The sequence below is a fragment of the Pipistrellus hanaki genome, assembly GCF_964339955.1.
Source record: "Pipistrellus hanaki genome assembly, chromosome: 17".
NCBI lineage: Eukaryota > Metazoa > Chordata > Mammalia > Chiroptera > Vespertilionidae > Pipistrellus > Pipistrellus hanaki.
The window spans coordinates 25,990,539-26,000,172 of NC_140519.1; positions in this window are offsets into that span (position 1 = coordinate 25,990,539).

Sequence of the window (9,634 nt, forward strand, 5' to 3'; positions counted from 1 at the left end):
AAAACTTATTTTCATACATGCTAAAATGGGCAAAGATTTATTTTAAAAGTTTTGTCCATTCCCTAAGGAACAAAAAAATATATGAGAGAACTTGTGAGTAGGTGGAAAGCAGATCTACCAAGAGGAGGTCAATGGAATCCAGAGGTGATTTTCATAGAGTAATAAATAGAGCAATTTAAACTCTCTTGCCTACATTTTTTTGGGGGTGGGGGTGGGGGCGGGGGAAGGGATGGCATAAGGAAAGACTTTTGTTGTTGTTGTTCGAGAAATATAGGTAATTTGCCTTTTCTCTACTTCATTTGTCTCAATAGATTAAGTCCATGAACTCAAATGAGTCACTGGATATAAACATGGGCTTATAGTAAAAGCAGTTTTTACAACTATACAGAATTGTCATTGTCTGTCTCCAAGAACAACTTAGCTGCCATCCAATATGGGTTGCTAAGCAAGTCAGACTCTAATAGAAATGGTTCTTGAATAATCAATTGGTCCCAAAAGATCCTGACCCAGCTTCAGGGTGCCCATTGGTGTTCTCTGAGGTGGCCAGCAAAGGGGTAATGAAGATTACCCCGATACTGAGCAGCGTGAACCTTTCCCTGAACACCCCTCATGCTCACAGTTTGTCTTGGACATGTTGTCTAGAGCTCCCCTTTCTTTGCCCCACCCGTAAATTTCTTTCAAGGACCAGCTCAAACAGGTCAGTCTCTGGTGCCCTGGTAAATTCTACTACCCTCTTTTGTGTATCTATAGCCTATTGTTCACACTATATTTAAAGCTCTTTCAAATTCACACCTTTGATTCCCTCACTTATCTGAGCACTGATTTAAAAATATATCCTCAGCTTTTAACCCCCTTGCCTGGCAAGTAGGAACTGCTCAGGACTTAACTAATCAATCAATAAGAGGGCTTTTTATACTTTGGACAACCAGGATGAGACCAGGCCAACTTTGACCTGGCTAGTCAATTAGCACAGATGACCATGAAGAGTTGTCTTGAGAATATTGAGGATTTTACTGCTCTATTTGTTATCCAAATCACCTATATTAATTTTCCTCAAAAAGTGTTATATTTTATCATGGTTTGAAAAACATGACAGAATCTGCAGATTATATAATTTTGGTACACTATATTGTATTTTTTTTGCAAAAATATTATATCATACTCTTCTTGTTCTTTGGTCATACACTTTAGTACAAAGGTAAACTGGATGCACAATATCTGTAGTTAGAGTCTAGAAGCGAAGGAAAAATACCCAAGATCTTGTAGTATTTGCATTTCAAATATCATTTCTTATGGCTCTCCAACACACACTGTATGACCTTCACATTGTGAATTACCTAAAGGGACAGGGAAATGAAGTGTGATTATATTATTCATTCAACTTAATCAATATCTAGAGTCAAAGAGTAATTTGGAACCCATAATGAAAGTTTAGTCTGTAATTAAAATAGGGTTGAAGTCAGACTTTAGCACATGTGTCAAACACAAGGCCCGCGGGCCAAATCCAGCCTGCCAGGCCTTGCAATGTGGCCCGCACCGCGCTGTCATCACTGCACTCCGTTGTCAGTTTATGACATTGTCAGTTTATGACTGTTCAGTAAACCATTCGGCCCGCGATTTAGGCTGGATTTTAGATTTTGGTCCCTTCTCTGATTGAGTTCGACACCCCTACTTTAGAGTTTTAAGCAGTCAGGTCAGACAATTCAGGCTAATAAATGCCACATTGGGAATTGACTCAATGAGAGTGAATACATCCTTAAAAATAGACTCTATCTTCAAACATGGCCATTGATCTATGGTGTTCTATAATATGAAGATATGAAAATCAAAGATATCCTAATTTATGTTCCACACTTCCTATTAGTCTCCATTGTAGCCAAAGCTGTTATTTTTTATTTTATTTTTTATCTCATTGAGGTTAACTTGAAATTTAATGAATTAAACTAAACAGTCCATTGAGAAGACCCAACTTCTCCCTATCCCAGGCCTTTCACTTACTCATCTATACTTATGCAAATCTTTGTACACACACACACACACACACACACACACACACACACACGCTGCATTTGGGATTTGGGTAAACATGGTAAGATTCTTTTCAAGGTAGATTGTCTTAAAGTTTTTTAGAGAAACCCTCACACCCACATTCATGCTTATCTTTTATTCTGATGCCACAATTACAAAAATTAGAGTAAATTTGATAGCTCACTTTATATTCACTCATAAATTATAACAAGCACAGACTTTTATTATTGGCCAAAAATGTGAGGGAATCAGAGGGTAGGGGAGTGGATGGGATCAACAACATCTCAGGGTGCTTTTTTCTGTCTCCTCTTTCCAAGATTATCACCAGGCTTCTTTTTCCTATATCTCTCCTCTGATTAGGACAGGCATACCAGTTGATTTATTTGGTCAGACTTGACATTACTTGATGAAAAATGCTCTTGCTGCTTCTCGTGCTTGCTGTTTTGTACCAGGGAGACATACTTTCTAGTTATTAAAAGCAAACTGTACTTGGAATTTCTATATCATTAATACCTCATGTCATTACATTTTCCCATGGACTCATTTCCAACAATACATTTATTTCTAAAAGTGGAAGAAGCAAACTATAGAACATTGCCTTTACATTCAAAGGGCATGGTGCCACTGGATACAATTCTAAAGGATTTTTGTCTCACTTGGCTTTAAGTGCTTTGGCTCTAGAAAATCATTTGGTTTTCATTTCCCTGAGATTGTTTCAAGTTTCACAAAACGTTCTTTTTAGGCACTATAAAAGTCAATTTAGTGAACAGTTGAATCGTTAAAGAAAAAATAATCACAAATAATAGCTAGATTTCACTGAGTCCTGTAGAATGTGTATAGGTGTGGGGGAAAGTGTGTAGAATTAGGGCTCTTGGAAGGTAGTGACAATAAAATGAAAACTCTCCTTTGATTTTATATCAGCTTTATCTCCATTGGCTTCCGTTTCTATAAGTGATCAGTTCTATCAAAGAAAACAACTTAGAAATTTTATTCAACTGGGGCAAATATGGGAGACACTAAAAAATAAAACCAAAAGAACAAACTGGAAATCAGGCTGGGGAATGTCAATTTATAAAAGTGTCATGTTATTCCAAACAAAGTAAAAATGAAAGGGGGCAAGTGGGAGAAAAAAGTTTAGAGAATATTCTGGTGTGCAGTACATCATAAGAATATTTTGTGTGTGTGTGTGTGTGTGTGTGTGTGTATGTGTGTGTGTGTTCAGGCACATTTTAACGCAGAACTGGATAAACTATAATTACTGTGATTATTTGGGGTAAAATGTCAGCTTGTTGAGTTCACTTTCATTTTAAAGTAATTCATATTCTAATCCTATACTTTTTTCCTAAGGTTGTTCTCTTTAGAGATGCATTAATATGAAATGCCTCCAAAAATATTCTAAAGAAAATTCTACACAATTTTGAAATTTCACTTTAAAAATTATCTCTTTAAAATGCTTGATTGGGGACTGGGCTGGCCAGCCAACCTCCCTAGGCTCCTTCCCGCAAGCCAGCCTGGCCCCAAATCAGTCCACCCACCCTGATTGGGAGTGGGGCAGGCCAGCCAACCTCCCACATCCCCTCTTCCTGGACCCCACCTGTGCACGCAGGGCCTTTAGTATATTTATAAGGACTGCTGTATTGATTATACTATGTATATTTTTTAGTCTTACTTATTTTTACCTACTTGACCAGGAATGGTAAAGTCTCCAATCATTAATATATTTTATCTTTTTTAAAATCTTCATCTCTGCTTCTTTTGCAGTTTTTACTTTTTAAAAGAAATTGGCGTGTTATTTGGTAATAGATATTTATAACTCTTTTATCTTCATTGCAAATTGGGGCTTTTGCATGGAAATTTGTCATTTGTCTCATTCAATATGCTTTCATTTGCATTCTATTTTTGTCTGATTATCGGTATCACAATTCTGCTTTCTAAATGTTTCCCTTTTCCTACTACGCCCTACTTGCTACTATTATATTTTTAGGCTTTCAAAATCCTCTCATTTTCTATAATTTTCTTCATATGGTATTTACTGAGGTCTTGATTTGTGATCCAAATAAGAAATCTTTTTTTTTTTTCAGACAGGTGAGCTAAGGCTTATTAATGTTAACAGATATGAGTGATAAGTTTGTTCTTAGTTTTGTCATCTATTTTATATTATAATTTTAATGAGTATTATTGAACTTGCTATATTTCTTTATCTGCATTATGTTCTCTTTGCTCTTCATTTTTAAAAATTATTTTGGTATGTACTAGTAGGAGCATTTTTATTTTTGTTCTATTCAGTCTTACTTTGTGCTTATTCCTTTTGAATATACTTAGGCCCTATTTTCTTATTTAACCTTTAGTTATCTGGCTTGTCAATTTATAACTATTGTATATATGTTAACTCCCAATTATTGCCTATGAAACTATCAATAAGCTTATTTTTCTTTTTTCTTCTCCTGAATTTAGTTACAATATTGCTACTTTGTGAGAACATATAACACATAAAACATAGCCCACACTAAACAACATATAACATGTTCTTCTATCCTTATCCCCTTTTTAAAAAATCTTACATCTATAATCAAATGCATGAACTGCTCAGAACCAGTCTTTCGTTGAGGTTTCTCCAGTACACCCTTGGTTTGATGAAACTCATCCTAAATTATGTTGTTCAAAATGGCTCTTGGGTACAGAATCCCCTAACCTTGTGCATGTTTAAAATTCTTTTCCTGTAGACTTGGTAGTTGAAAGATAGTCTGGATATTTATTTTGAAAAGTCATATGCCAGTTTAACTCGCCCTTCTAAGTTATTTCCTCTTTTTGCCTGGAGGCCCTGAGGTTTTCCTTCTCTTTGGATTTTGAACATATTACTAAGGTAGATCTCAGAGCTGATGGTTGCAAGTCAGTTTTTCTTCCTACAGAGTCAGCCCTTTCAATTTATAGTTTAATGATTTTTTACTCATAGAAAGTATTTTTAGATTGAATTTTATGTTATAATTTAAAGTATAAGTTCTGTTCCATTGATTCATCTTTTGTGGGGATTCTAATTATACATAAATTATGTCTTCAATTTAACCACTTTCCTTTGGACACAAGTTACTTATTTTTTTCTCCTTTTCATTTTATCTTATATATGATCCTTCATACCTTTAATGCCCTTCATTAAGTTTTCACTCATAATTATTTACTTTTCACCATCTCATTTGGCCCTCATTATTGATATGATTTTACCTTTCCTTCTATTTATGTTCTGAGTTCAAATAACTTTCTTTTCTTTTCATATTTTGTCCATTTCTACTTTTGCTTTCTCAGTTTCAGATTAGAGGTGTTTCTCATATGTTTGAATTCTTATGTGGGGATAATATGACTGTTAAGTTTTTCTCTGACACTTCGTTGTTTATTTGGAGGGATGGACCGATAGTTTCCATTAATTGAATTGTTTGTTTTATGTTTTATTTTTAATCATTTTGAGTATGTATGATGCTTGCTTTCATCTTGACATTTCTGATAAAAGGACTGTTTGTTTAAGATGCTTTGCAAGATTTTTAGTTTAAGAGTGTCTGAACTCTAAAAAAAAGTACAATCATGCTAGATCATATTAATGGTCTCATTCTCTTTACCTATCTGTATTCATGTTCTTTTTCATGTGACTTTTGAGTTCTTTCTATCGTAGATGTAATTTGCATTTTGCACACAATTCAAGGGAAGGAATTTTTATGAAACCCCTGAAGCTCATGTGTGCACCACAGGTTCAAAGACTTGGATGCACTGCCCAGCAACACAGAGCTTCTTCCCACAGTGGGAACCAGCGTTAGTGAAAAAGTAAGGAAATTAAACTTGGGCTGTCTGAGCAAGCAAGAAACCCATGGTAGCAGATCAATTCGAACCAAACACGTTATTGTTTTCTTGAATCCTTTGGGGGTAAACTCTTCTTTTAGTCTGAGGCAAGTGTAATTTCTTCAACCCTCTACTGCACTTCAAAGGTATAGATAAAGTTAGAGAGCTGCTTTCAGATTCATATTAATTCTCTTGGCAAAGAGCCAGCTCATATAATTGAGTGATTCTTTATTCTCTGCAGGACACTTTCTCTGGGCCAGATTTTTTCTTGCTGACAGTTTTCTGGGCAGCAACTTTATGAACACATAAAATACTACAAACATAAATGCAGGTGAGAATCTATGCATGACAATCACCCAAAGCATCATTTGTGGACAGATGAACAGGGTTAAGGGGATATGGCATTATCCAGATGTAATTTCTTAGAGTTTGTTTTCATAGTTAAGTCTGACATAACAAAATGTTACAGGGTTTTTTATTTTTTTATTTTAACAAAGCTTTTCACTATACGATCTTTTGAGTATATGATAATATTGCCTTGACTAGCTTTTATGCCTTAGAGGAGAAAAGAAAATCTGGAGATATTCATTTCCCTGGGCTATGGCGTGTTTCCTAGATTGAATGCTGTAATTGCTCTCAGCCCTAGACTCACCTGGGAACATTTAGCAATATGTTCATACTCAGCCCCACACAGATTCAGCTCTTACTACATATGAGACATTGTGCTAAGCCCTAAAGATAGAGGAAAAAGACCTAGGAACTCCTTTCAGAACATCATATTCTATTCAAAGCCCATAAAATTAGCAGCCTGTGGTTTAATTTGGCCTGAAGATGAACATTATATTTAGCTCATACACGGTTAGACTCCAAAATTTTAACTTAGTGGCAAATATTTTTTCACATAAGCTAATATGTTTTTTCAGCCTTAAAAAAAAAATCAGGCTATACAGCAGCACCGAACTCAGGTTAAACATGACCATCATCAGCTAGACATTGCTCCTCCTTTAGAAGGTGCAGACCCCCACCTACTTCTACCTCGTCTAGACATTCCTGCTGTTTGTGGCACCTTGTAAGCACAGGACATGTGGCCAAGGTGAAGTAGAAAAAAAGTAGATCCAGTTGGTAAGTACATGGCATAAGAAAGGCGATGATAGATGCAGTTACATGAAGCTGTGGGGCATGGTGTGTATGTGTGTGTGTGTGTAAGAGTATTTCTGGAATTTTTTATTAACATATTATGTTAAGTTGCATTTTTTTTTTTTAATGAGATTGGTTTGCTGGTTATCCAACAATACGCAAAGCATGCAACCTCATAGCAAATGGTGAACTCAGTCTAGCATGATTTAGGCATCTGTCCCTTCATGAGGCAATCTATAATTCTATACATGCTCTACTAAGTACTTACCATGCACTGTACACTCAGTTACACACTAGGTTTTATTTATGACATCTCGGAGAGTCCCATTCTCCTCTCTGTTCAGCTGTCTCTTCACTTTTTAAGTGTTGGTGGTGATTTCTTTGTTGTTACCATCTCTGAGGTATATGAATGCTAATCAGAAACACACAGCTAAAAAGAATAAAATCTTAACAGTAAAATGTTCTTCACTATGAAAAGTCAGTATCTGGAAGCAGCTGCCTATCCAGTAAAGTCATATAGACTTGGCCATTCATTTCGCTTTGAGATAAGCTTTGACTGAGTGCTTGGAAGCAAGGTAGATAAGTTGAGTAAAAGAGAAGGAAACGGGGCAGAATAATTAAACCACAAAGAGCTTGTTAACCTAAAAATAAAGGGGAGCTAATGTGGGAGGCAATAAGCATTTATTTGAGATATTTTTTTAAAAAGCTATTTGGGAAAAGCACTGATTCTGAAACCCAATTCATTTTCAGATTAGGAGACAAAGGCAAGGGGTGTTGATGAGAAAGGGAAGGGAGGTAATTATGTACATGGAAGGAAGGCGTTTGTATTGGTGCAAAAAAAGCTAACATAGCAACACTAATTCTAAACAATGTTTTAGAGTCATATCATAATACCTGCTTCCTTGCTATCTTTGGGACATAATGTTACTTTAGGCCCAGTCCAAAGGTTATCTTGTCCTGGTTTAACATTCCAGAGGTTTGAGGAGTAGGACCTGCAAGGCAGTTCCTCTGGGATGGCAAGACTAGCTCCCTTTTAAAGTGGCTCAATTTACATATGTACCTTTATTTTTAAAAAAATATATATTTTATTGATTTTTTACAGAGAGTAAGGGAAAGGAATGGAGATTTAGAAACATCGATGAGAGAGAAACATTGATTAGCTGCCTCCTGCACGTCCCCTACTGGGGATGTGCCCGAAACCAAGGTACATGTCCTTGACCAGAATCGAACCCGGGACCCCTCAGTTTATAGGCTGACGTTCTATCCACTGAGCCAAACCAGTCAGGCTACATATGTACCTTTAGATCAGCTCTGGGATGTCCCCCTGGGAAGGGGAAAGGGAGAGGAACATATGGGAAGAAGGACTTTCCAATTTACAGTGGTGCCTCGCATAACGAACGCCTCGCACAGCGAACTTTGGACAGGTTTTTCATGAAACCATCGGCCAAAAAGCAGAAAATGGATGAAGATGTGCAAGATTCGGTAGACTCTACTTAGTCTGTCTTAAAATTAAAAAAATGTGTGTTTTTTTTTAAAAAAAATTATGTTTTTAGATGTATCTAAATAAAAATATGTCATCTTAGCATATTTTATGCTACAGAACGAATTATTTTTTTTAACATGTATTGTTATGGGAAAACGCGTTTCACATAACGAACTTTTCGCATAACAAGCTTGCTCCTGGAACGAATTAAGTTCATTGTGTGAGGCACCACTGTATATTGGAATTTCACCTGGTTCTTACCTTGTTCTATAGTGCTCACATATAACAAAAATGATCTTCTCTGCACATTGGAGAAATACAGTGGCAAACTAGCTGTTTGCTTGCCAGCAAGCTCCATGTGTGTTTGTGTCCTAAAAAAAAACAAACCCCGAGTTGTTAACACTGAGGCTTCAGTCCAGAAACATCATTTAAATGACATCGTTATCAGAGAATTGTGTGGATTGCCCTTCTTCTTTGCTAGTGAGAGTGGGGTTCTTGGGGTACCACTGGAATAGGAATTTCCGGAGGCTCCTATGGGAGGAAGGGTTGTGGTAGAAAGCTTTATTTGTGTGGAATTATATCCCAGGGTCCGTTTCCCTTAAACCAGTCCTGGAAAATGTGTAGCTGGGGATCCAGCTGCACTAAAAGCAAAGCCAGTGTCCAGTGTTCCCTTTCCATAGTGGAGCTGGGTCTGGCACAGCCTCAGACGAGTTCCAGTCCATCAGCCCATTGTGTGAGGGATCCACATGGCTGTGGGCCATGAGGGCGAGTGCAGAACACGACAGCCCCACGAGCCAGGAGGCAGATGTGAGCAGCAAGAGAGGGAACTCCTTTGTTCAGGAGCTTCTTAGATCCCACTCCCTTGCAATAGCCATGCCCAGTCTGGCCAATGACCTGGTCCCAGGTGTGACTGATAGTCAAGTGCCTTCTCTACGCCACCCAGACTTTACTGGTATGCCTATAATATTCAGCCTTCCCTAAGCTCCTTTCCAGGTAATTAATAACAGGGTTAAATACAACAATATCAACATGGTATCTATAACTAAGGAATATCGTATTGATTTTTTTTTATTTTATTAAAAAATTATGTTGCCCTACCTGGTTTGGCTCAGTGGATAGAGTGTTGGCCTGTGGACTCAAGTGTGTTGGGTTTGATTCTGG